The sequence below is a fragment of the Plecotus auritus genome, assembly GCF_963455305.1.
Source record: "Plecotus auritus genome assembly, chromosome: 5".
NCBI lineage: Eukaryota > Metazoa > Chordata > Mammalia > Chiroptera > Vespertilionidae > Plecotus > Plecotus auritus.
In genome coordinates this window covers 92041446-92068044 of record NC_137776.1, presented here as the reverse complement: position 1 = coordinate 92068044, position 26599 = coordinate 92041446, and the positions used below count along the sequence as shown (strand labels likewise).

General features: G+C 42.3%; 1 protein-coding gene across 3 annotated transcripts in view; it reads left to right on the top strand.

The window, feature by feature from the left end:
• The first annotated feature begins 344 nt into the window (after window positions 1-344).
• CLASP1 (cytoplasmic linker associated protein 1) overlaps window positions 345-26599 on the top strand; it is a 273357-nt gene continuing 247102 nt past the window's right edge. For all 3 annotated transcript variants that reach the window (XM_080667648.1, XM_080667647.1, XM_080667646.1), the window contains exon 1: window positions 345-509. The gene's annotated coding sequence lies outside the window, so the exon portion shown is untranslated. The remainder of the gene's footprint in view (window positions 510-26599) is intronic.

Below are 26599 nucleotides of genomic sequence, written 5' to 3'. Positions count from 1 at the left end.
GTAACCCAGAAATGAAAAGGCCGCTCCTTCAGCATTAGACGCCAGCCGGAGAAGGCTCCTCCCGGGCCCTGCTCACCACACGGCCTGCTTTCTGGTGCCCTGCTGCCTGGCCGCTTAGACCCAACCCTCCTAGTCTAGCCTAGTTTTGTCGCAAGTTCCCAAGGGCCCACCTGCACCTTGACCACAACTCCTTAGAGAACCTTCACCCTACGGGTCCCCGTCAGGGTCAACTGAAGTGCTCCGAGGGGCGAAAGCTCGCGGAATTCCAGCTCCCAAAGTCCGGCGCAGCCAGGCCTGCGCCTGCGCGGGCGTGACCATAGAGAAGCAGCCGCCTCTCTGGCCTCGGTTTACACTCTCTATGGTCCGGCTGGGTCGGTGGCGGTAAGGAGAAAAAGGGAGAGCGCAGTGCGCAGGCGCTCTCGGCTTTTTTTCTTTTCTTTTTTTTTTTTTTAATCCCCGCACCAAGCACTTAACCTCATTAGGGTGGAGGAGAAGACGGTGGTGATCTGGTAAGGCAGCGGCAACTCGAGCGAATAATACGGCTGCAAGTATGCGGTGAGGGCGAGGAGATTTAGACCCCAGCCCTCCCAGGCCCCCGCCCCTCCCCGCGGTGGAGGGCGCCGGGACTGGGTGGGGGCGATGTCCAGCCTAGTCATCGGCTCTTGGGTGCACTTTGGGGGGATGGGCCGGCCCTAGGTGGGAGCCGGCGTGGAGCGGGATGGGAGGGTTGTTTTTCCAACCAGTAGATCGCCGGTCCCAGGCTGCTTTGCAGAGGTTGGGGGGAGGGGGGGCGGCTGTGAGGTCAGCTTGCTTTGTGTGCCCCTTTCTCTTTTCCTCTCTCAGACCCCACCCCTGGCCAGACTCAGCCCGGCCGGGTGGGAGAAGCCAGCGAACCCGGATTCGCGTTTGGAAAGACCCCGGAATCGCAAGGGGAGGGGGCAAGGAAGAGAAACCCACTACAGCTAGTCGGCGAGTGATGGGTGTGGAGAGAGATCCAGCGGGAAGGGGTGCCGGGGAGGCGGCGGCGGGGCTCCCAGCCCGCCCAGACAAAAGCTGAGCTAGCGGCGCGGCGCGGCGCGACGCGGAGCAGCGGGCGGGGCGGGATGCGGAGGGTCCCCTCGATCCCTGGGGCGCGCAGGTAGCTTTCGGAAGCTTGGGAAAGCGGACAAGTGCTGAGTTGAGCCTTGTGCAGCCGCCTCTACTTGCCTTTGTTGTTCTTTGGTATTAGAGACGCTCTGACGATGAGTGTGTGATCTTGCACCTTAGCCTGGTTGGGTACAATGGAGCTAATCGAATTTTGCTTTCCATAATCTGAGCCGCTCCGTTGGGTATGGGGTTTTCTAGCTTCTAACTTATTACGTAATGTTTTAAAAACAATTATGTTTGTTTCTAAAATTAAAAAAAAGTTAGGGGAGCCTTGAAAGCATGTTTTGTTGCGTCTGGACCAGTTTCTCTGTCTTGGGGTTCGTTCATTAAATACTGACCGATCGCGGAACCTGTGAGCTCTTTAAACAGGATACTTTAATTGTAGATGTGGCAGTGAGAGCTGCAGCCTCTCCAGTCCTTCGGGAGGCAGCGATGCAGAAGCGTCAGGAGGGAGAAATAGTTGCATGCTGCCATGTGCCTTGCACCGAATGCGGGTGCCTCAGTCTGGTATAAATTCTGGCTTTAAAAGTTGCTTCTATTACTGTTATTTGACACATACACTGAGCACTTGCTATGAAGACTCCTGGACAGTGGGCTCCTTTTGCTCATCAAGGGAGTGGGAGAATAGTAACATTGATGCACGCAGACCATATAAATAACAAAAATAACATCACGATGTCCCAGTGTTACTCCATGTTATTTATCTTCTCTATTTGCTAAGAAAGATTTAAATTTTGATGTGCTGTTTGCGTATTCTTCTTTGTAAACTTAGGTAATTTTTTTCTTTTTAGCAATTGTTACTCAGATCTCCCTTTCTGTAATTCATAGTTTATTAGCTAACCTATAGCACTGTTTTAGTTTTTAAAGTTTCACTTTTTATTGAGGAGTTTTCAGCCATAGCTTTGTATTTTCTTAACTAGTCAGAAATCTTTTGAAGAGACTGTTTGTGGTGGAGGTGTCAAAAACTGTATCACCATATAATCTAAGTGGCAAATAAAGAAAAGGCCTTTTGCTAAACTGATATTTTAGTGTTAGAACTGAAAACCCAGATCTCCTAGTGTGTCAGGATTTTGGCCACAGACTCAACTTTATGTAAAAGGGATAAGCATTTTTTTGTACTAATAGGAAGCAAAAATTTGAAACTTGGCGTGTGCTTCTGTGAGAGAACCTCGGGTAGTTCAGATGATGGGAACTTGCTTTTTATAGAGCAAGATTTCAGACCCTTAAAATAGTTTGACAGGGATGTTGAGAAATGATTGGCTAGAAGAACATTAAGTTTATTGTTCAAATGTGTTATATTTTGTTCACTGGTTTTGAATTTAGATATTTTGCTTCAGTCTTTTGTTAATTCTAATTCCTTAAGTGACTCAGTCTCATGATTTATAAGTTGGGTGAGATAGTTTATTGGATCAGACACTTAAATTTGTTTTTTGAGACTCCATATAGTCTTAACAGTCTTCTACTTAAAGTCATAGTTTTTAGATTATTCCATAATACATTTTATTTTGTAGTACTATTAGTAAATATTATAACCATTGAAGGGATTATAAATATTACACTTAGAGCTGAGTTATTAAAACTGTCAGTTTTAATAACTGCAAGTCTGGTTGTCATATTGAATAGTGGAAAAAGTAGACAATAGCAAAGAATAACAAATGTTTAAAAACAATCATCTAAAACAGTGGTCGGCAAACTGCAATTCGCGAGCCACATGCGGCTCTTTGGCCCCTTGAGTGTGGCTCTTCCACAAAATACCAAGGCCTGGGCGAGTCTATTTTGAAGAAGTGGTGTTAGAAGGAGTTTAAGTTTAAAAAATTTGGCTCTCAAAAGAAATTTCAATTGTTGTACTGTTGATATTTGTCTTTGTTGACTAATGAGTTTGCCGACCACTGATCTAAAAGATTTCCTAGAAAATAAGAGAAGGATCATTAGTCTTAAAAAGCTAAATTAAGAATAAATCATTGCCCAGCCGCGTGACTCAGTGGCTGAGCGTGGACCTATGAACCAGGAAGTCACGGTTCCATTCCCGGTCAGGGCACATACTGGGGTTTCCAGCTCCATCCCTAGTTGGGGTTGTGCAGGAGGCAGCCGATCAATGATTCGCTCATCATTGATGTTTCTATCTCTCTCTCCCTCTCTCTTTCTCTCCGAAATTAATAAAACAATATTTTTTTTTAAAAAGAAGAAATCATTGATGAAATAGTTTTTGGTTTGTAAAATGTAATTTAAGAAATTAATCTAACTTTTTTTACCCAGTGCAATCAGTAAAAAATGTATGTGTGTGACTAAATGATCTCTAACAGACTGATGGTTTTAGCACCAGAATTTAGTGATTATTTTACCACCCAGGGCTACTCTTCTTATTCCTCCTCCCCCTCCTCCTCCTCCTTCTTCCTCCTCCTCCTCCTCCTCCTTCCTCCTCTCCTCCTCCTCCTTCCTCCTCCTCCTTCTTCCTCCTCCTCCTCCTCCTTCTTCCTCCTCCTCCTTCCTCCTCCTCCTCCTCCTTCTTCCTCCTCCTCCTCCTTCCTCCTCCTCCTCCTCCTTCCTCCTCCTCCTCCTCCTCCTTCCTCTTCCTCCTCTTCTTTCTCCTTCTTCCTCCTCCCTCCTCCTCCTCCTTCTTCCTCCTTCTTCTCCTCCCTCCTCCCTCCTCCTCTTTCTCCTCCTCCTCCTTCTTTTTTTCTTCCTCCTCCTCCTCCTTCTTTCTTCTTCCTCCTCCTCCTCCTCTTCTTCTTGTTCCTCCTTCCTCCTTCCTCCTCCTCCCTCCTTTTCCTCTCCTCCTCCTCCTCCTCCTTTTCCTCTTCTTTCTCTTCTTTCTCTTCTTCCTCTTCTTTTATTTTAGCTTTGATAACTAAAAGTTTACTCCTTACCACTCTGATACAAATTTGTGCTATTCATTTTTTTAAAAGGGGCTCTATATTTTTACACCATGCTTAATTATTGTTTCCCTGTTCATTCTCTCTTGGCATTGCATTGGTCAGAATGTAAATAAAAAACTGATAAAAGATTCCTGGGTCCGTGTAGCAATGTTGGGTCAATTTTATTATGAAATTTCCAAACCTCTCTAGTTGTAGTACTTCCACTCAGCCAGCTTACCCGCGGTTCTGGATGATAGTTGTTTTGTATTTTAGGTGTAATTTTGATGTGGCTGTGGGAGGCAGCAAGTACAGGTGTTTATCTATGCTGCCATCTTGGTTCTCATGCTCTTCTTTATGCTCAGACATTACTGCCATATGGAATGCTTTCCTCCCCAGACTCTGTGGTAGTCCTCAGATCCAATGGCAGTCCCAGTCTACATCTCCTTATGGTTCCCTAAAGACCTAGTTCAAATGGCAGCTTTCTTCCTCTACATTTTTGTTGACTTTCTTCCTGTCTCTTGCCTGGAAGTCTCCACGCCTTGCTGTTTCCTATTGTATGCATTCATTACTTTCCTCCTGGGAAGATCACTCCCGTGCATTTACTCTTGTCTAGATTCTTGAGGGCCCTGCGAGTTAGGCACCAGGTACCATGAGGGTACAGTTGAAGACATACATGGTCCTCACTCTTCAGGGGCTCACAGTCTAGGGCAGGGGTGGGCAAACTTTTTGACTCGAGGGCCACAGTGGGTTCTTAAACTGGACCGGAGGGCCGGAACAAAAGCATGGATGGAGTGTTTGTGTGAACTAATATAAATTCAAAGTAAAGGAGCGGAGGGGAGAGCAAGAGAACCGGATAGAACAGCTGGATCTGGCCTGCGGGCCGTAGTTTGCCCACGGCTGGTAGGGGCTGACAGACGAAATGGTATGAATTGATGCTGGTTATGCTGGAAGTGTGTAAATCCTTTATGGTTTAATATGATTTCAGCATGCTTTCTTTAGACAACTCATGGTTTTGTTAGTGTCCTTTACATGTGTTTAAAATAAAACCATTTGATGTGACTTGAGCAGCATCTATAACTATTGTCTTAGGTTAGGAAACTGTATCAATCATTTCCAACTTCATTGTGCATTTGGCTCTGTACTATACTAGCTCTGTGACGTTATGCCATGGGCTAGTAAATCATCTCTGTATTTTAATGTTTTCATCTATAAAATGAGGGTGAAAGGAGGACTGTGGTAATAGTAGTGCTTACTTATAGGGTTGTTGTAAGGAATAAATGAGATAATATATGTAGGGTGCTGAGAATAGTGGCTGGCATACAATGAATGAATTAATATACAACACGTACAGTTAATATTAATAATAATGTAGGACTAGTAACAGTAATCAAGTCACCAGACTCAATGGGGAGCTTGTTAAAACATAAATGGCCAGACCTTATTTATTTACTAGAGGCCCGATGCACGAAATTCGTGCAAGAGTATGCCCTTGCAGCCCGGCTGCCTCGGCCCTCACAGCCGCCCGGACTGCTATCTCGCCTTTGCAGCCCCGGCTTTGTCTGGAAGGTTGTCCCGACAGTCGTTCCGCTGTTTGGCCGTTTAGTCAGTTTGCATATTACGCTTTTATTATAGATTCCTCTCTACCTAGAGACTTGGTCAGAAAGTCTGAATGGAGCCTGGGCAGCCACAGTTTTAACACTCCCCAGGTGATTCTTAAAATCCCCCGAATTTGAGAATCTTGCACTCTATATTAATATTGTCAGTGATTGCATTGGCTTTTACAAATTTAAAAACTTACCAGGTAATAGGTGAATAGATTTTTCTAAAAGATTCAAACAGAGCAGATAAAGTGAAATACATGGCCCTAGGTCCCAGGCCCCTTGGGAAGCATTATCCACTTATCAGTTTGGAACTTATACTTCTAAACACTGATACCCTTTTCTGTAGCTACATATATATGAATATCTTCATCATAATGGCCAGATTTAATGGTAAAATGTTTTTTCAAATAACATATTCATGATGTTATTTGCTTCCTTACAAGTCCTGGGATGTAGGTAGGGGAGATATTCTGTCATTTTACAGATGAGAAACCAAGACCTGCAAGTTAAATCCCAGTACGTGATAAGCCAGATGAGAACTGGGCCTTCTGTTTCTCAGCTTAATGTTCTTTTCGTGTGCACTGTCCCTTCGCTACATAATTTTGTTGGCTTATTAAAGTTATAGTTCTTGAAGTCTTCTGATCTTTTGCCAAGTGAATAGCTGCCAAACCAGATCTCTCTCCTGTGTTTTAATTTGTTTATACTTACTTTTTAGAAAATCTATATTCAAGGTTTAGTAGTTACATATATCTGTTAAGATTTATCTTTTTGTGGGGAAAAAAAATCTAGAACTGGCATGGCACATTTCGGTGAGGTTATCTTAATTCAGCATAGCTGAGGTCAATGAATGTACTTTCAACCTGTTTCTGTAACTGTTGTTCATTTAACTTGCCAAGCAGGACCAGTGTAATTTATTTATAGTCTTATTACAATAATATAGTAATAATACAGAAAGTGCAGAGACCAGAGGAAGAAAACCCACATGAAACCATTCTAACACAGCTATTATTTGTTAATGTTTCACCCTTTGAGGCTGTCCACCTACCTGTCCATACTTTGTAGAAAGTAATTTTAGGTGTTGCATGTTTTATGAATAGTTTCTGTGTAATGACATAGTATGCATCATTTTAATGCTTAATAGTTTTGTCATATTTGAATTGATATGACAAATTTTGGTAAACTGGGATCCTTGACATGCAAATATCTTTTATTTTTTTTGTATTACATATCCTACAACAGTGACTATTTTTTGAATATAGTTTGTTTCTTTTAGGATAAATTCAAAGTGAGATTATTGGGTAACTTTTATGCACATTGCCTGACTCAAAAGTTGTACCAGTTAATAATTTTCCTAGCAATCTAAGGATATACCAGTTTCACAAAATTTTTACCAACTTCTGGTAATATAATTTAAGTATATTTTTTGTTACTGTGAAGAGTGTAGAATGTACATCATTTTTATTTTTCATGTCTTACTATGTATTTATTTTTAAAAAGAATAAGCAATAATGGCAGACTTTTATATGATATTGGATATAGTTTTTATTGGATATAGTTTTTATTGGATATTCTGTGCAGGTGTTCTCTTTGCCTTCCTTGCTTTCCGTTCCTGTCCAGCATTGCTAGGTAGGTATGGAGGAAACTGCACCTTTTGCTTTGGGTGGCAGACTGTTTGTCAGTATCAGAATGTAATCTAACATTTTTGTGGCCTACCTTCAAGTGTTTCTTTAAACAGTTATGCTCAAGGCCCTACCTGAAATACAGGGTGGGGCAAAAGTAGGTTTACAGTTGTGAGTACGTGAAACACTCTTTTTGTATTATATATTATTACTAGAGGCCCAGTGCATGAAATTAGTGCGGGGGGGGGGGCGTCCCCTCAGGCCAGCCTGCACCCTCTCCAATCTGGGACCCCTTGGGGGATGTCCGACTGTGGTTCGGGCTTAAACCAGCAGTCATACATCCCTCTCACAATCCGGGACCGCTGGCTCCTAACTGTTCACCTGCCTGCCTGCCTGCCTGATGACCCTTAACTGCCCTCCCCCCCACCAGCCTGGTCACCCCCAAATGCCATGCCCCCCCTGCTGGCCTGGTCACCCCCAACTGCCCCCCCCCCCGCCAGCCTGGTCGCTCCCAACTGCTCCCCCTGCTGGCCGGGTCGCCCCCAAATGCCCCCACCCCTGCTGGCCTGGTTGTCCCCAACTGCCTTCCCGCCGGCCTGGTTGCCCCATGCAGCCTGCTATTCAGTCATTTGGTCGTCCCTTACTAACCCCCCTGCCGGCCTGGTCGCCCTATGCAGCCTGCTGTTCAGTGGTTTGGTCGTCCCTCACTAACCCCCCTGCCAGACTTGTTGACCCACACAGCCTGTGTTCGGTCATCCATCCAGTTGTTTCAATCATGATGGCCCCTGGCTTTTTATATATTAGGATTGTATTATTTTCCATATGAACAACTACAAACCTACTTTACTCCTATCCTGTATTTAGTAATCAGAATGTCTGGTGGTGGAGGTGAGGCATCTGCTTTTTTAAGTTTCCTAGGTGATTCTGAGGCCATGAGAACTTGAGTGCTGCCTCAGGCCTACCTTCTAGCTAATTTTTGCTCAGTTTCTTCAGTGTCTTGTGAGTAGAGGCAGACTCCTATAAGGGTTGCTCAGACGTGCTAACAGAGGCCTGTTGTATAGAGAATGAATGGCAGAGCGGTGCCCTTCCTAATGTAGAGTAGCTGGTTCATTCTAGGAACAATAAGCCAGTCTTTCCAAGAGTAGTTGAACTGTATAAAAACAGCTCCTTCTCTGAAGTCTTCTCCTGAGGCTGGTGGCTGTTGTTTTATTGAAGTTCTCATAAGTCCTCTGCTGTTTAGTGTTAGGGTGGCACGTGGACCTATTACAACAGCAATAGCCACCATAGACTGAACACCCAGCATTTGCTAGGCACTAGCCTGGGTGCTATAGGTACACTTAAACACACACATACATATATATGTATATATACACCGAGTGGCCAGATTATTATGATCTCTGAATGCATAATAATCTGGCCACTCAGTGTACTTCTCTTGAGTACCTCATTTATTTGATATCATAGATACTATAAATTGTGCACCTGATTAGTTTTCCCCTTTTCTGGCTGATAGAAAGCCCAGGGCAAATAGGTGGTTGATCTCCAGCAAAAGTCTAGAATACTTTTGGTACCCATTTGAGATACAAATACACTGAGTGGCCAGATTATTATGTGTTCAGAGATCATAATAATCTGGCCACTCAATGTGTGTGTGTGTGTGTGTGTATACATATATATATATATATATATATATACACACACATATATGTATATACACACACAAACTCATATGTATATGTAGAGAGAGAATGATTGATTTCAGAGAGGAAGGGAGAGGGAGAGAAAGAGATAGATAGAAACATCAGTGAGGAGAGACAGTTATTGATCAGCTGCCTCCTGCACACCCCCTACTGGAGATTGAGCCCACAATCCAGGTATGTGCCCTGACCAGGAATTGAACTGTGACCTCCTGGTTCATAGGTTGATGCTCAACCACTGAGCTACACTGGATGGCCTATAGATATCCTATCTAATAAAAGAGTAATATGCAAATTAACCATCACTCAGCTATGTCCACAAACCATGTCCACCAGCCAATCAGGAATGAGTATGCAAATTAACCCAACAAAGATGGATGCGGCCACGGAGTGAGCAGGAGGCTTGGGTTTCCCCGGCAATGGAGGAAGCCAAGCTTTCCGCCTGCCCTGGCCTGCCTTGGCCTCCACTCAAGGCTACAAAGTTTCAATTATATAAGATAGATAAATCCCAACAAAAATGGCTGCAGCCTTGGAGCAAGCAGGAGGCTTGGCTCTGCTCAAGGCTACTAAGTTTCAATTATAGAAGATAAATAAATCCCAGATACCAGGGCCTCCACTTGGGTTGCCGGGGGGCGTGGCCGGCCTGCAAACCACCACAGGCCCCTGGCCCAGGCCGCCCCACGCCCCAAGGGAACCCCCACCCTGATCCGGGACACCCTTCAGGGCAAACCAGCCGGCCCCCACCCATGCACCAGGCCTCTATCCTATCTAATAAAAGAGTAATATGCAAATTGACCATCACTCCAACACACAAGATGGCTGCCCCCATGTGGTCAAAGATGGATGCCCCCATGTGGACACAAGATGGCCAGCAGGGGAGGGCAGTTGGGAGGGACCAGGCCTGCAAGGGAGGGCAGTTGGCGATCAAGCCTGCAGGGGAGGGCAGTTAGGGGTGACCAGGCTGGCAGAGGAGGGAAGTTGGGGGCGACCAAGCCTGCAGGGAAGGGCAGTTGGGGGGGACCCAGGCCTGCAGGGGAGAGCAGTTGGGTGGGGCCAGGCCTGCAGGGGAGGGCAGTTAGGGGTGACCAGGCCTGCAGGGGAGGGCAGTTAGGGGTGACCAGGCCTACAGGGGAGGGCATTTAGGGGCAAACAGGCTGGCAGGGGAGTGGTTAGGGGTAATCAGGCTGGCAGGCAGAAGCGGTTAGGGGCAATCAGGAAGGCAGGCAGGCGAGCAGTTGGGAGCCAGCAGTCCTGGATTGTGAGAGGGATGTCCGACTGCTCTTGAGGGGTCCCAGATTGGAGAGGGTACAGGCTAGGCTGAGGGACATACCTCACATTGTGCACAAATTTCATGCACTGGGCCTCTAATACTTTGCTAATTCTTCTAGCAACATTTAAAGGCAGATACTATTTTATTTTTTAACTAGAGGTGCGGTGCACTGGGGTCCCTTGGCCTGCACCCTCTCACAATCCGGGATCCCTTGGGGGATGTCAGATTGCGGGTTTCGGCCCGATCCCTGCAGGCCACTGGTGCACGGGCCTCTAGTATGCATATAAGATCGTTGGTTAATTTCTTCCAGCCCTCCCTCTCCCCCCTTCCCTCTGAGATTCATCAGTCTGTTCCATGTTTCCATGCCTGTGCCCTGAGCATCTGACCCCTGGTGGTCAGTGCATGTCATAGCTACTGGTCAAACAGTCGAACGGTCGCTTAGGCTTTTATATATATAGATGAAGGGAAGCTGAGGCTTAGAGAAGTTGAATAATTTGGTCATGATCACACAGCAGCAGAGTAGCAGAGTTTGGCTCTCAGACTCTTCAGTTTCCTTTTTATTTATTTCTGTTCTTTCCCAGCATGAAAGGTCATTGCGCTGCCTTGGGAGAAAATGCTTCCAGCATCCAGCAGCAGCTGGGGATGCCTCCTCATTTGTTGGGAAGAACATGGAGATGAATGTTTCTCAACAGGGTTTCCATAAGCAGTAGATCAGGTACCTACAGACATTTTTAGACTTAAGTCCCTGATTTGAAATCTACCTTTGGGCAGTCCAAATCACTATATAAGCTTTTTTAACACATTGGGTACCAGTAGTTTTATTGCTAGCTTTACCCAGTGGCCAAGTAAGTTTCTACTGAACTAGTACAAAAAACATTTTACAAAGTATCATACTTTAAAAAGATATTAGCTTGTAAGAACATGTAATAAATAACTTCAAAATGCAATGGGTATTTAATTCTAAGGCTTGCCTTTAACATTTATGTAAAACACTGTGTAATAGGAAAACACGAGAATGCTCATGATCCGCCCACAATGTGTTAATTTAAGATTTTATTGTAAAATATAACAATATGCAATTTAAGCCATATTTAAGTATATAATTCAGTAGAATTAAGTACATTCACACTATTGTGCAACCATCACCACAGTCTAAATCTTTTCCATGGCTTCAAACAGAAATGTAACTGTTAAGCAATAAATCCCCATTCCTTCCTCTCCTTCAGCCACTCGTAACTTTTTTTTTTAAATAAATCTTTATTCAGATTATTACAATTGTTTCTCCTTTTTCCCCCCATAGCTCCCCTCCACCCGGTTCCCACCCCACCTTCTGCTCTTACCTCCCCCCCACTGTCCTCATCCATAGGTGTATGATTTTTGTCTAGTCTCTTCCTGAACCTCCCATACCCCTTTCCCCCTGAGAATTATCAGTCCACTCCCTTTCTATGTCCCTGATTCTATTATATTCACCAGATTATTCTGTTCCTCAGGTTTTTAATTCACTTGATTTTTAGGTTCACTTGTTGAGAGATATGTATTTGTTGTTCATAATTTTTATCTTTACTTTTTTCTTCTTCCTCTTCTTTAAGAATACCTTTCAGCATTTCATATAATACTGGTTTGGTGGTGATGAACTCCTTTAGCTTTTTCTTATCTGTGAAGCTCTTTATCTGCCCTTCAATTCTGAATGATAGCTTTGCTGGGTAGAATAATCTTGGTTGTAGGTTCTTGCTATTCATCACTTAGAATATTTCTTGCCACTCCCTTCTGGCCTGCATAGTTTCTGTTGAGAAATCAGCTGACAATTGTATGGGTGCTCCCTTGTAGGTAATTAACTGTTTTTCTCTTGCTGCTTTTAATATTCTCTCTTTGTCTTTTGCTCTTGGCATTTTAATTATGATGTGTCTTGGTGTGGTCCTCTTTGGATTCCTTTTGTTTGGGGTTCTGTGGGCTTCCTGGACTTGTAAGTCTATTTCTTTCACCAGGTGGGGGAAGTTTTCGGTGATTATTTCTTCAAATAGGTTTTCAGTATCTTGCTCTCTCTCTTCTTCTGGCACCCCCATAATTCTGATGTTGGTACGCTTGAAGTTGTCCCAGAGTCTTCTTACATTATCTTCAACTTTTTGGATTTTTTTTTTTGCTTTTTGCTTTTTCGGTTGAGTGTTTTTTGCTTCTTTGTATTTCAGTTCTTTGACTTGATTCTTGTGTTCCTCTATTCTGTTTCTGGGTCTCTGTATAATATTTTTTATTTCAGTCAGTGTATGTTTAATTTCTAGTTGGTCCTTTTTCATATCTTCGAGGGTCTCGTTATATTTATCGGCCTTTTCTAGGATATTCTTAAAAAGTCTTATAACCGTGGTTTTGAATTCTATATCCAGTCGTTTGTTTTCCTCCATTTCTTTCGTTTGTGATCTGATTCTTTGACCCCGCATTTTCATTGATTCCCTGAGTTGGTAAGGTAGATATTTGTGCTAGGTTTCCAATAAGGCCCAGTGGGTCTGCTTCCCCAGTTAACCTGAGGTGGACACTCTTGGTGCACCTCTTTGTGGACTGTGTGTACAGCCTTGTTGTAATTAAGTCTTTATTGTTGTTGGTATCACTGGGAAGAATTGACCTCCGGGTCAGTTGGCTATAAGGATCAGCTGTGTTATGCTGGGAGAAGTTCGGTGCTGGAGACAGCCTTATAGGATTAGACTTGCCAAATTGCAATAGGCTCTGTAATCAGCTTGGATGGGGTGGAGTCTCAGTCTTGGCTTCCTGTCAGCCTTGCCCTTGCGCGCATGTGCGCTTTCAGTCCTCCGCCTTCCCCAGCTCGAGTCTCCGCCTGAGAGTCCAGACTCCCCCCACAAGAGCGTGGGTCCCCAGGGGCTCGCCTGGAACTGGGGTTCACTGCAGTCAGAACTGGGGCTCAGTGCCGTCAGGAGCCTCTGACTCCCTTCCACTAGGGAAAGCCTGTGGCAACCTCCGCAGCCTTTGTGCGCACTGGCCCGCGCGCGCCTTCAGACTTCTGCCTTTCCCAGCTCGAGTCTCCGCCCGAGAGTCCAGACTCCCCCTGTAAGAGCGTGGGTCCCCAGGGGTTCGCCCGGAACTGGGGTTCAGTGCAGTAAGAACTGGGGTTCAGTGCGGTCGGAGGCTTCCTTCCCCCTTCCGCCAGAGAAAGTCAGCCAGGCTCTCAGCCTCCCTTCCTCTCTGCGCGCACAAAGCCCCTTTGCCGTACCTCCAATTCTCTGTGAGCTTTTCTCTTTCCTTCTAGTTGTAGAATTTTCACTCAGCCAGCTTTCCTGTGGTTCTGGATGGTGTCCGTTCTGTCTTTTAGTTGTAGTTTTGAAATTGTTGTGCGAGGCAGCAGTTTAGGTGTTTACCTATGCCGCCATCTTGGTTTCTCCTCCAGTATTTCATTTAGAAAGACCTAGATAATATTATTAATCCTCACATTTGGGAAACTGACAAAAGGACCTGAGTTAAAAATCTTGAAAGACTTTATAAAATACTGATTATTAATCTTGTAAGAAAAATGTTCTGCCTAATGCTGATTGAATTTATCTATTGGTAGTAATTTGGCATGCCAAGTAGATTTCCTGTGGCCTGTGACTATGTTTAAAAGTGAACATGTTGGAAAAAGCTTTTCATTACTTAGAAATTTCCAAAGGAACACTTGTTTGGACAAAGTAACAGTATTTAGATAAATTGTGTAGTAATGATTTTTTGGAAACATGATGGAATGACCAAGCTCTGGAAGGTAAGGAACATCTCCTAACCATTTGATTGTAGACCTCTTGGGGTGGAATGTGATGAGTGGATTGGAGGCAGAAAGGCTGCACATAAAGTGTTAATGAGAAATGGACCAAAACACAGAGAGCCTTTAAGAAAACGGTTGCTATTTATCTATTTACTAGAGGCCTAATGCATGAAAATCGTGCATGGGTGGGGTCCCTAGGCCACGACGTGGTTCCCCGCCTTTCCCCCTCTCCTTCCCTCGCTGCCATGCCGCCACCATGGCAGGCGGGCGGCGGGCCAATTGGGGCCTGCTGGCTGGTTGGTAGGGATAGGGCACGGGAGGTTGGCCGCCAGCCCCAAGAAGGGAGCTGGCCCTTGGTGCCCCTGGGAAAGGGGTTGTGTCTGCCGCCACCTCCCCCCTCCCCGCCCGCCAACCCTCTGGTTCCCTGTCCCAGTTGGGGCCTGCGGGCCGTGGGGAGGGACTGCAGGAGGTTGGCTGACTGGGGGAGGTTGGCTGTGGGAGTCCACTGACCACCAGGGGGCAGCTCCTGCGTTGAGTGTCTGCCCCCTGGTGGTCAGTGCACATCATAGTGACCAGTCATTTGGTCGTAACACTTAGGCTTTTATATATATATAGATTTATTTACTAGAGGCCCGATTCATGAAATTCGTGCAAGAGTAGGCCTTCCTTCCCCCGGCTGCCAGCACCGGCTTCCCTTTGGCACCCAGGACCTGGGCTTCCCTCCGGCACCCGGGACCCGGGCTTCCCTCCAGCCGCCAGCACCCGGGACCCGGGTGTTCCCTCACAGCCCCAGCTTCGTCCAGAAGGATGTCTGGTCTAATTAGCATATTATGCTTTTATTATTATAGATATTGTTGCCATGTAAATAAGAGCTATTCTAGAGTATATCCTGGGAAGACAGAAGAGGGATGGGTTCCTAATCTGGGGGTGGGAGAGAGATGTACCCCCTTTCTATTTTGTCCTGAAGGATATGAGGCCCTGAACCAGGTACACACTCACCTGGTTGGCCATGCTGGGGGCTGCTTTTTTGCCTTCTTTATATGTTGGCTAGGCATCTAGCTTGTGACCCTGGGGCCAGGAGCCTGACTCTTGGCCCTATTAATGCTGTGGTCTAATTGTGTGAAGTGGCCCAGACAAGAGCCAAGAAAGCACTGCTTTTGCTGAGAGAAGGCTGTTTGAAAGTGACATCTTGCAGAGGACCCTAGGTCTTGGGAAAATCAGGACTCATTTTTTTTTTTTTAAAGATATTTAGGGGCCCTGGATGGGTGGCTTAGTTGGTTGGAGTGTTGTCCCATACACCAAAAGGTTGCTTGTTTGCTTCCTGGTCAGGACACATACTTAGGTTTCGGGTTTGGTCCCTAGTCAGGGTGCGTAGGGAGGCAACCAACCAGTCGATGTTTCTCACATTCTCTCTCCCTTCCTCTCTCTGAACATGTCCTCAGGTGAGGATTGAAAAAAAAAAAAAGGATACCTAGGAGATCTTCTTATGTCCCTTTTTATTATAAGCAAGTTTGAATATCTTGTAGTTGTATAGGAAGATTCTTTTCATCTTGTTTAAACTACTTAGAAAGGACAAGAACTGTTGTTTAAATGCATTAATTTTTTTTAAAGATGTAAAATATTATTTTTGACCAGATAATACATACACATGATTTAAAATTTAAGTTTTCCTCCTATCCTATCTGCCACTACCAGGTTCTCTTTCCTGTAGATTCCAATGTTATTAATTACATGTATGAAAAAACGCATATATGTACACATACCTATCTTCCCTCCCCTGCCCTATTTTTGTACAGGTGTTAGCCTATTACAGACTACTCTGCATTTTTCTTTTTTCCCCTTTTCCCCTAATGTATCTTGGAAATCATTTTATGTAAGCATTTAAAGGCTTCCTCATTTTTTTTTTCAATGAAGAATATGGCTGAATAATTTGGCATTGTATGGCATGCCATAATTTACTTAGCCCCCTAATGAGGAACATTTAGTTCTTTCTAGTCTTCTGGGTTTATAAACAATGCTACAAAGAAGTAATTCTATAATAACTTATTTTGCCCACGTATGTACATATAAATTCCCATAAGTTGGAAGTTTGGGTTTGAAAGTTATATGCCTTTAAAATTTTTGAGAGATATTGCTAAATTATTCACCCTAGTGTGTTTCAAAAATTTTTTTTAAAAAACTATTTGTATTGATTTCAGAGAGGAAGGGGGAGGGAGAGAGAAATATCAATGATGAGAATCACCGATCGGCTGTCTCCTGCACGCCCCCTACTGGGGATGAAGCCCGAAACCTGGATATGTGCCTGACTGGGAATTGAGTTGATGCTCAACCACTGAGCATACTGGACAGGCTGAAGTAATCTTTGTCATTGCTCAGCTGGTTTCTAAGCTATTGTTCTCTGCCAGATCACTTGTACTACATTGACAGGGTTGGAAGCTAAATCTAGGAAGATCCGATTTGTCAGTGAATAAATGAATCCCTGAAGCCTCCTTTCAGGTCTCTTTCCTTATCATTGAGGGCTCTCTGACTGTAGGCTTCCCCAGTCCATCTGATTCTGTGTCCTCAGTATGACTCATGCTGGGAGCAAGGATTGGAAGCCGGGAAAATGATTTGGAGGGTGAGAGACCAAAGCACGTGTAATCATGTCATCGCACACCTCAGGCAGTGTTGCCATAACAATTGTTTCACTTGTTGCAAGCTTTCCTTACTCCCTGCTTACTAAGGAGTCATCATATCCATGTCTAAAATAGTCTTACAGGAAAGTGCCTTGATATTGTGTGGAATAGATTGTTCACTTGTCTTTTTCTCCCCAGTGAACCTGGAGCTCATTGAAGGCCATGCCTGGCAGGTTGGCTGCCACATTCGCTCTTCAGTGAACTTAGGAGCTAGTTCATTGTCAAGAGCCTGTCCCATCATGTGTATCTTTTAACTTTTTCTTCTTTGATTTTGGAATAACTTTAGATTCACAAGAAGTTACAAAAATAGTACAGAGAGTTTCTGTTTACCTTCCCTCAGTTTCCCCAGCGGTTATGTGCTACCCTTTTTTCTCTTTCTTTTTCTGGTTTTGATCATGCTTTTGGCTTGCCATTGGCATCTGTGGGAAACACTGGACCTCTGAACTACACATTGCTGATCCGTTCCCAGGGTTACTTGTGCTGGTGCATGTATGGTTCTTCCTCTTCCTTTGTTCCTTATGGGGCACTTGCTTAGTATGTGGTGCTGGGCCAGGTGCTAGGTGCTCCTCTCTATTCAGGCTCTTATTTAGGAACAGTAAGTAAGGCAGATTATTCCTATATTACGTATCCATATCCATGTCCAAAATACTTAGAGACCCACGCGCATTGTTGGTGAGAAGCAGCAGCTATGACTTGGTGGAAATAGCCCTGGGTTTGGAGTTAGAAGCCTAGTTCAAATCCTGATTCTGCTTCCTTCTTGCTGTGTGATCCTGGAAGTCATGTTGCTTCTGAATCTGTTCCTCTTGTGTAAAATGGGCATCTACCTAATCAAAGAGTAACATGCTAATTGACCGTACCTTCGCGACACCCACCAGCCAATCAGGAGTTAGTATGCAAATTAACCCAACAAAGATGGTGGATTAATTTGCATACACAGGCGCCAGGGGCGGGGACGGGGCGGGACGCAGGTGTTCTGCAACACCCCAGCCGCTCCGGGCCTCTGGGCAGCGTGGGAAGGCGGAAAGGCGGCTCTGCACCAGAGTGGAAAGGTGGCTCTGCACCAGAGTGGAAAGGTTGCTCTGGCCAGAGCAAAGGCAGTGCCGGCAGCCAGGGGAAGGAAGGGCCCATTCTGCACGAATCTTTGTGCATTGAGTTTCTAGTGATGATGATAATCTTGCAGAGGCTTTGGTGGGGGGAGGTAAAGAAAGTATCATTTGTATAATCCTTTAGTGAATTGGAAATTGTTTCAAATGTTATGTAGCTATGCTTATGTTATTTATTAATTTTTGCTGTGCTTAGTTTAAATTGTTAAAATGAAAGCCAAATTTTAAACTATTGCTGCTTTACTTCTTTATAGCTTGACTTAGCTTGACTTTTACTCAGTAACCGAGAAAAACTCTCTGCTTTTATATCCCAAGCCTTACACCTTCTGTCTTCACATTAAATAACCAGTACTTAATAGGGCTTTCTTTTTGTCAACTGGTTGTAACCTAGCTCCCTTGGGAAATTTGGGATGGTCATGTCAGCTGTTCTGCTATCAAGTGACATATCAAATGTTCTCCTCTCTTCTTATTCACGTAATCTGGGGATTTCATGTTCTAGAAACCTCTTAGAAAATCTTAGATGGTCTTTTTCAGCTTACCTTTTAAACAGGTGTCGCTCTTAGAAACCAATTCTTAAAATGGCGCTAGTAACATTTTTATTTTTTAAAAAGACTGGATTTTTATATAAATGAAATGAGTAGTCAGCATAAAAAGTGGGGGAAAACATGAAAAATTTAAGATTTAGATAATTGACTAATTTTTAAAAATGTGGTCTAGATGCAGACACATGCTTTTGTTTTCTATTTTTTAAAGATATATATATATATATATATATATATTTTAAATATATTTTTATTGATTTTAGAGAGGAAGGGAAAGGGAGAAAGATAGAAAATCAATGATGAGAGTAGAATACACATTGTTCTCAAGTGCATGTGGGACATTCCCTAGGATAGATCATACATTAAGCCATAAAACAGAACTCACTACATTTAAACATTTAAATGGGAATTATACAAAGTATGTTCTCTGACCCCAATGGAATGAATTAGATATCAGTAACAGTAGGAAATTTGGGAAACTCACAGATATGTGGGAATTAGACAATTGTTAACGTGAAAAACCATTGAAACCTATAAAGAATTTTTGTGAGTTTATTTGAGCCACACTGTTGACATATGCCGGGAAGCAGGACCTCAATGAATTGAGATAATGCTCCTGAGAATGGTGGGTTACATCTGTATTTGTAGATTGCAATCAAAGGAAAAGGGACGTAGGTGAGTTACATGAAATCCATTGGTGATAGATTAAGGAGGTGGGATAAAGCAAAGCGGGGAAACCTCTTGGGATAGGGTAAAAAGTGAAAGGATGGACATATGCTTCTTTTACATAGATGGATACAGGATAGCTTTACATAATTAAGTTGATAATTAACTTGATAACAATAACAATGAGGGAATGTCCTGGTGCCATTTGTTGTGTCCTGAGGGGTCTGGAAAAAAGGGAAATTACAAGTTACCCATACATTTCGCAGTTATGTTATCTTAGAGGCAAAAAGACAAATGGGCTCAGTAAAGATCTAAGTTGATCTTTGTAGGGAAAATACTGGCCTAGGACATGACTACCCACTGTAACCTGTTTGTAGTTAAATATTTTAATTTTCAGACCATCTTTTGTGGTTATTTTAGGTCTCTGAGCTTGCAAGACTGCTATGCAGGTCTCCCCTGAGCTTGTCAGGTCAGCATGTGGCCCCTTTCGTCCACACAAGCTTGGTTTATTATCTTAAAATTCATGTAGTACAACATATTGATAGAATAAAGAAAACCATCTTTTCAATAGCTGTAAGAAAGCATTTGACAAAAATCCAATATCATTGCCCTAGCTAGTTTGGCTCAGTGGATAGAGCGTTGGCCTGCAGATTGAAGGTTCTCGGATTTGATTCTGGTCAAGGGCATATGCCTGGGTTGCAGGCTTGATTCTACAGCCCCAGTCGGGGTGCGTGCGGGAGGCAACCAATCAGTGTGTTTCTCTCATATCGATGTTTCTCTCTGCCTCTCCCTCTCCCTTCCACTCTCTAAAAATCAGTGGAAGAATATCCTTGGGTAATGATTAACAACAACAAAATCCAATATCATATGATAAAAATACTCAACAAACTAGGAATAGAAGGAAAATTTATCAGTGTGATACAGGCCATTTTGAAAACCCACAACTCATGTCATACTTAGTGATAAAAGAATGCATACATTCTTCCCAAGATCAGGGACAAGGATTTTCTTAAAAAATTTATTGGGGTGACATTAGTCAACATGATCATATAGGTTTCAGGTATGGGTTTCTATGTTACAAGATCTGAATATTGTACCATGCATGTGCCCATCACCCAAAGTCAAATCTTCTGTCATTATATATTAGAAAGGGATGTTCTTTTGTCACTTCCATTTACATTATACTGGAGGTTCTAACTAGGGCAATTAGGCAAGAAAAAGAAAAGGCATCCAGATTGGAAAAATAGAATAAAACAGTCTATTTGCAGACGACATGATGTTGTATATAGAATATCCTAAGGATCCACTGTAAAACAATTACAACTATTAAATGTGTTTATAGCAAGGTTGCAGGGTATAAGATCATTATAAAAAAGTTAATTGTATTCTTAAAACTTGCAATGAAAATGAAACTAAGAAAACAGTTCATTTATAATAGCATCAAAAAGAATGAAAAACTTGGAATACAATTAAGACATATAAAACTGTAAAGTATCGTTGAAGTAAATTAAGATCTAAGTAAATGGAAAGACCTATTTTGATGGATTGGATGATCTAATATTATTAAGGTTACAGTACTTTCTGAATCGATCTACAGATTCAACAAACTCCTTATTAAAATTTCAGTTGCCTTTTTTTCAGAAACTGATAAGTGACCGTAAGGTTCATATGGAAATACAAGGGACCTGGAATAACCAAAACAATCTTGAGAAAGAGGAACAGATTTGGAGGACTTCCATAACTTACTACAAAGTTATAGTAATCAAAACTGGTACTAGCATACGAATAGACATATGTATCAGAGGAGTAGAATGGAAGTCCCGAAATAAACCCTTACATTTATAGTCAATTGATTATTAACAAGAGTGCAAAGACATTTCAATGGGGAAAGAATTTTCAACAATGTTGCTGGGACAAGTGGACATCCATATGCAAAAGAATGAATTTTGGTACCCCTAACCCAGGGGTGGGCAAACTTTTTGACTCGAGGGCCACAATGGGTTCTTAAACTGGACCGGAGGGCTGGAACAAAAGCATGGATGGAGTGTTTGTGTGAACTAATATAAATTCAAAGTAAAGGAGCGGAGGGGAGAGCAAGAGAACCCTCCGCTCTTTCGGCTCCGTGGGCCGGATAGAACAGCCGAACGGGCCAGATCCGGCCCGCAGGCCTTAGTTTGCCCACGGCTGCCCTAACCTGTTGTAGGGCATCCTTCTTCCCTCTCTTTACATATTTGTCTACTTTTTATTTATTGGGCAGGAGGAGGGGTGAGGGCATGGGCAGAAGAGATTTCCCCTATCCTGGTGTAATTTGGAGGAAGGTCATAGTTACCATGGTCTGTTCCCCTTCCCCTGTCTTGGTGGTGGCGGGGGGTGGGGGGGAAGTGGTGGTAGACTTACTAAAGAGAGAAATCGAGGGGGAAAAGAATGCATTTGGATGCTTTACACACACACACACACACACACACACACACACACACAAATTAACTCAATTAATCATAGACCTAAATGTAAGATCAATTTTCAGTTTTTTTGGGAGAATTTTGATAAGAATTTATTTGACCCAAATGACAACATGTTGGGGAGCAAGATCTCAAATACTTTTAGACCTAAATGTGAGGTCTGAAACTACAAAACTCTTAGAGAAGAAAACAGGTGTAAATCTTCATGACCTTGAATTTGGCAATAGTTAATTTTTCTTTTTTTATTGTGGTAAAATAGGCAATGATTTCTTAGTTATGACATCTAAAACAGAAGCTAAAAAAAAAAAATTGGACTTCATCAAAATGTCAACATCAAGAAAATGAAAGCACACTCCACAGAATGAGAGAATGTTTACAAATCATACACCGATAAAGGACTTTTATTCAGAATATATAAAAACTTTTAATCAACAATAAAAAGACAACTGGCTACAAAATAAGCAAAGGATTTGATTAGATATTTCTCTAAAGACTAGAGGCCCAGTGCACAAAATATGTACATGGCCGGGGGTGGGGAATGTCCCTCAGCCCGGCCTGCACCTTTTCCAATCTGGGACCCCTTGGTGGATGTCTGACTGCCGGTTTAGGCTCGATCTCTAACCGCTCCCCTGCTGGCCCAGTCCCCCCCAACTGCCCACCCCTGCAGGCCTGGTCGCCCCCAACTGCCCTCTCCTGCTGGCCCAATCGCCCCCAACTGCCCTCCCCTGCCGGCCTGGTCTTCCCCAACTGCTCTCCCCTGCAGGCCTGGGTCCCCCCCAACTGCCCTCCCCTGCCGGCCATCTTGTGATGACATCATGTGAGGCGTCGTGCGACGTCACCTAGGCTTTTATTATATAGGATGTCCAAATGACCCAAAAGTTCATGAAATGAAGCTCAATATACTTAGTCATAGGAAAAGCAAGTCAAAACTACAGGTGATGCCACTTCACACCCACTAGGATGGTGATAATAAAAAAGATGACCCTGGACTGGCTGGTGTGGTTCAGTGGTTGAGTGTTGACCTATGAACCAGGAGGGCATGGTTTGATTCCTGGTCAGGACACATGCCTGGGTTGTGGGCTTCCTCCCCAGTGGGTGGTGTGTAGGAGGCAGCTGATTAATGTTCCACTCTCACATTGATGTTTCTCTCTCCCTCTCGCTCTAAATGTCAATAAAAAATACTAAAAAAGAAAAAAGATGGATATTAAGTGTTGCTGAAGATGAAAATTGGAACCCTCATATATTGCTTGTTGGAATATAAAAATGGTATAGCACTTTTAGAAAACAGTTTGGCAGGTTTTCAGAAAGTTAAACATGGAGTTACCATATCCCATACTGTAGTTAACATTCCTATTTGTATATCAAAAAAAGTTGAAAACACATTTGTGTGAAATTTGTTCAGGAATGTTCATAGCAGCATTTGTCATATAGTAAAAAAGTGGAAGCAGTCCAAATATCTGTCAGCAGACAAATGTATGAGCAATATGTGGTGGACTGTCATTCAACCATAAAAAGGAGTGAAGTCTTGACACATGCTATTAACACGGATAAACCTTGAAAATATTGTGCTAAATGAAAGAAACCAGACATATTTTGTGATTCTGTATGAAATGTCCAGAATAGGCAAATCCATTCAGTCAGAAAGTAGATAAGTGGTTTTCATGGGCTTAGAGGAGGGTGTGGGGGAGTGACTGCTAAAGGATATGGGATTTCACTTTGGGGTGATAAAATGTTCTGGAATTGAAGAGTGTTGATGGTTGCACAACTTAGTGAATATAATAAGAAAGGCTGAATTATATAAACTTCAAAAGGGTAAATTATATCTCAACAATGAAGTTACTGAAAAATCATGTAAGTTGTTGTTCAGGTCACATCCTCTCGGTGGTCAGGCTTCTTGCCCTAATAAGCTGGTTCTCCGCCCAGGTCTCCTGTCTTCATGTAAGCCTTGTCCACGGAAAGCTGTAACTTAGAATAAAAATATTATTTTCTACTATCTGGGGTAACTGCCTTGACAATATGCAATTTCTTGTACTGATGTTGACATTAGTCTTGCGTATATGTTAAATATTTTGCCTTGGGAGAAGGAAGGTCAGCAGTAAATAAAAAAGAGATGTCTTTGTTTTACAGTTTATGAATTAATAATATTGGGGTTATTAAGTGGCTGCTTTTTTATTTTAAGACTTAAAATCTTTATCTCTTCTTTTTAGGAAATATGAAAAATAGAAGAAAAGCTCTCATAAACCTGTTACTCAGAGGCTACATGTTAATATTTTACAGAATCTGGTTTTTCCTGTACTTCTAAAATATGTTTTTATTGACTTTTAGAGAGAGAGAAAGACAGAGAAAACATCCATTGGTTGCCTCCTACTGGGGATAGAACCTTCAACCTGTGAATGTGCCCTGACTGGGAATTGAACGAGCGACCTTGTGATGTATGGGATGATGCTCAACCAACTGAGCCACATTGGCTAGGGCTCCTGTAATTTTCCACATGAAGTCTATATCATAGTATATATATAATTTAATACAATTTCACATCCTAGTTTGTTTAGTTAACAGTTTTATTACCGGTATTTAAAAAGTTTTTTTTTTTTGAAGTCAACTACTGGTAAGCTTTACTGTTCTTTTGAGTAAGTTAAGAAATGTTTTATTTTTTCATGTTAAGGCACAATTTTAAACATATAGAAAAGTAAAGAGAATAGTATCACAAATCCTTATGTACCCATCACTGAGCTTCAGCTGTTCTCAAAGCCTCTCCATCTTGTTCCACCTTTAAGGAAGCTTTGAGGAGTAGAAAATAAATAGAAGCAGTTCTAACCCATTATTATAAACCTGCCGTGGAGAAGAAAAAATAAAATTAAATCTATGTTCTACTTTTACAGTTCACATTTAGAGAAAAAACTTTAAAAATATCTGAAAGGTTAAAAATATTTCATTAAAATACTAGTGAAAGCAGGTATTAAATTGTTGGAATTAACTTATCTGGCATGTGTGTATTCCCCTATTATTTTCTAATTGTATTTGTACACTAATGTGGAGATGCTTTTTTTTTTTTAAACATTTGTCTTTATCAGCCTGTAGTTTTCTTCTTTTTTTAAAAAAACTTACTTTTTGGTTACAGTTGACATGCAATATTATATTAGTTTTAGATGTACCACACAGTGATTAGACATCTATATACCTTATGAAGTGCTCACCCTCTTCAGCCTAGTATCCATACACAGTTATTACAACATTATTGACTATTTTCCCTATGCTGTACTTTATATCCCTGTGTCTGTTTTTAAAAATATATTTTATTGATTTTTTACAGAGAGGAAGGGAGAGGGATAGAGAGTTAGAAACATCTATGAGAGAGAAACATTGATCAGCTGCCTCCTGCACACCCCCCACTGGGGATGTGCCCACAACCAAGGTACATGCCCTTGACTGGGACCTTTCAGTCCGCAGGCTGATGCTCTATCCATGGAGCCAAACCGGTTAGGGCCCTGTGACTGTTTATACAACTGGAAGTTTGTACTTCTTCATCCCTTCACCTTTTTTTATCAGCTTGTACTTTTCCACAACATATTTTATGGAAGTAACTAATCCACTACTGACATCTTCTTAGGCATTTAAGACTTTGTTCTTGTTTTGCAAGTTATACATTATATTCCATAATATACTGAAGGGGAGATTTTCCTCCATTATGAAATGGTAGAACCTGATTTTTCAATAATACTTTTCTATTTGTAATAATAAAAATAACATTCTTTATAGAAAAAAATTAGGAAATAGAGAAAAGCTCAAAGAAATTTGTAATCTTACAACCAGAAATTAACCAAAGTTAATGCTTTTTTCTCTCTCTCTATATATATACCTTACCTTTTTTTTTCTTTTAATTTTTTTTATTAAGGTATTATATGTGTACATAGCTTACCATTGCTCCTCCCCCACCCCACTCCCATACATGCCCTCACCCCCCAATGTTTTGCATCCGTTGGTTATTCTTTTTTTTTATTTTTTTATTTTTTTATGTTTTTATTTTTTATTTTATTTTATTTTTTATTTATTTTTTATTTTTTTTAAAATATATTTTATTGATTTTTTACAGAGAGGAAGGAAGAAGGATAGATAGTCAGAAACATCGATGAGAGAGAAACATCGATCAGCTGCCTCTTGCACACCCCCTACTGGGGATGTGCCCGCAACCAAGTTACATGCCCTTGACCGGAATCGAACCCGGGACCTTTCAGTCCGCAGGCTGACGCTCTATCCACTGAGCCAAACCGGTTTTGGCCGTTGGTTATTCTTATATGCATGCATATAATTCCTTCGGTTGATCGCTTATTTCCCCCACCTCTCCCACCTTCCCGCTGTAATTTGAAAGTCTGTTTGATGCTTTACTGCCTCTGTATCTATCTTTTTGTTCATCAGTTTATAATGTTTTTTATTATCCACAAATGAGTGAGCGCATGTGGTATTTTTCTTTCATTGACTGGCTTATTTCACTTAGCATAATGTTCTCCAATTCCATCCAGGTTGCTACAAATGGTAAGAATTCCTTCTTTTTTATGGCAGCATAGTATTCCATTGTGTAGATGTACCATAGTTTTCTGACCCAGTCATCTGCTGACGGGCACCTAGGCTGTTTCCAAATCTTAGCTATTGTAAATTGTGCTGCTATGAACATAGGGGTGCATATATCCTTCCTGATTGGTGTTTCTAGTTTCTTAGGATATATTCCTAGGAGTGGGATTACTGGGTCAAATGGGAGTTCCATTTTCAGTTTTTTGAGGAAACTCCATACTGTTCTCCACAGTGGCTGCACCAGTCTGCATTCCCACCAGCAGTGCACGAGGGTTCCTTTTTCTCCGCATCCTCGCCAACACTTGTCGTTTGTTGATTTGTTGATGATAGCCATTCTGAGAGGTGTGAGATGGTATCGCATTGTCGTTTTGATTTGCATCTCTCGGATAATTAGTGACTTTGAGCATGTTTTCATGTGTCTCTTGGCCTTCCTTCTGTCTTCTTTCAAAAAGATTCTATTTAGGTCCGTTGCCCATTTTTTTATTGGATCATTTATCTTCCTTTTATTAAGTTGTATAAGCTGCCTGTAGATGTTGGAGATTAAACCTTTATCAGTGATAACATTTGCAAATATGTTCTCCCATACAGTGGGGTTTCTTGTTTTGTTGATGGTTTCTTTTGCTGTGCAAAAGCTTTTTATTTTGATATAGTCCCACTT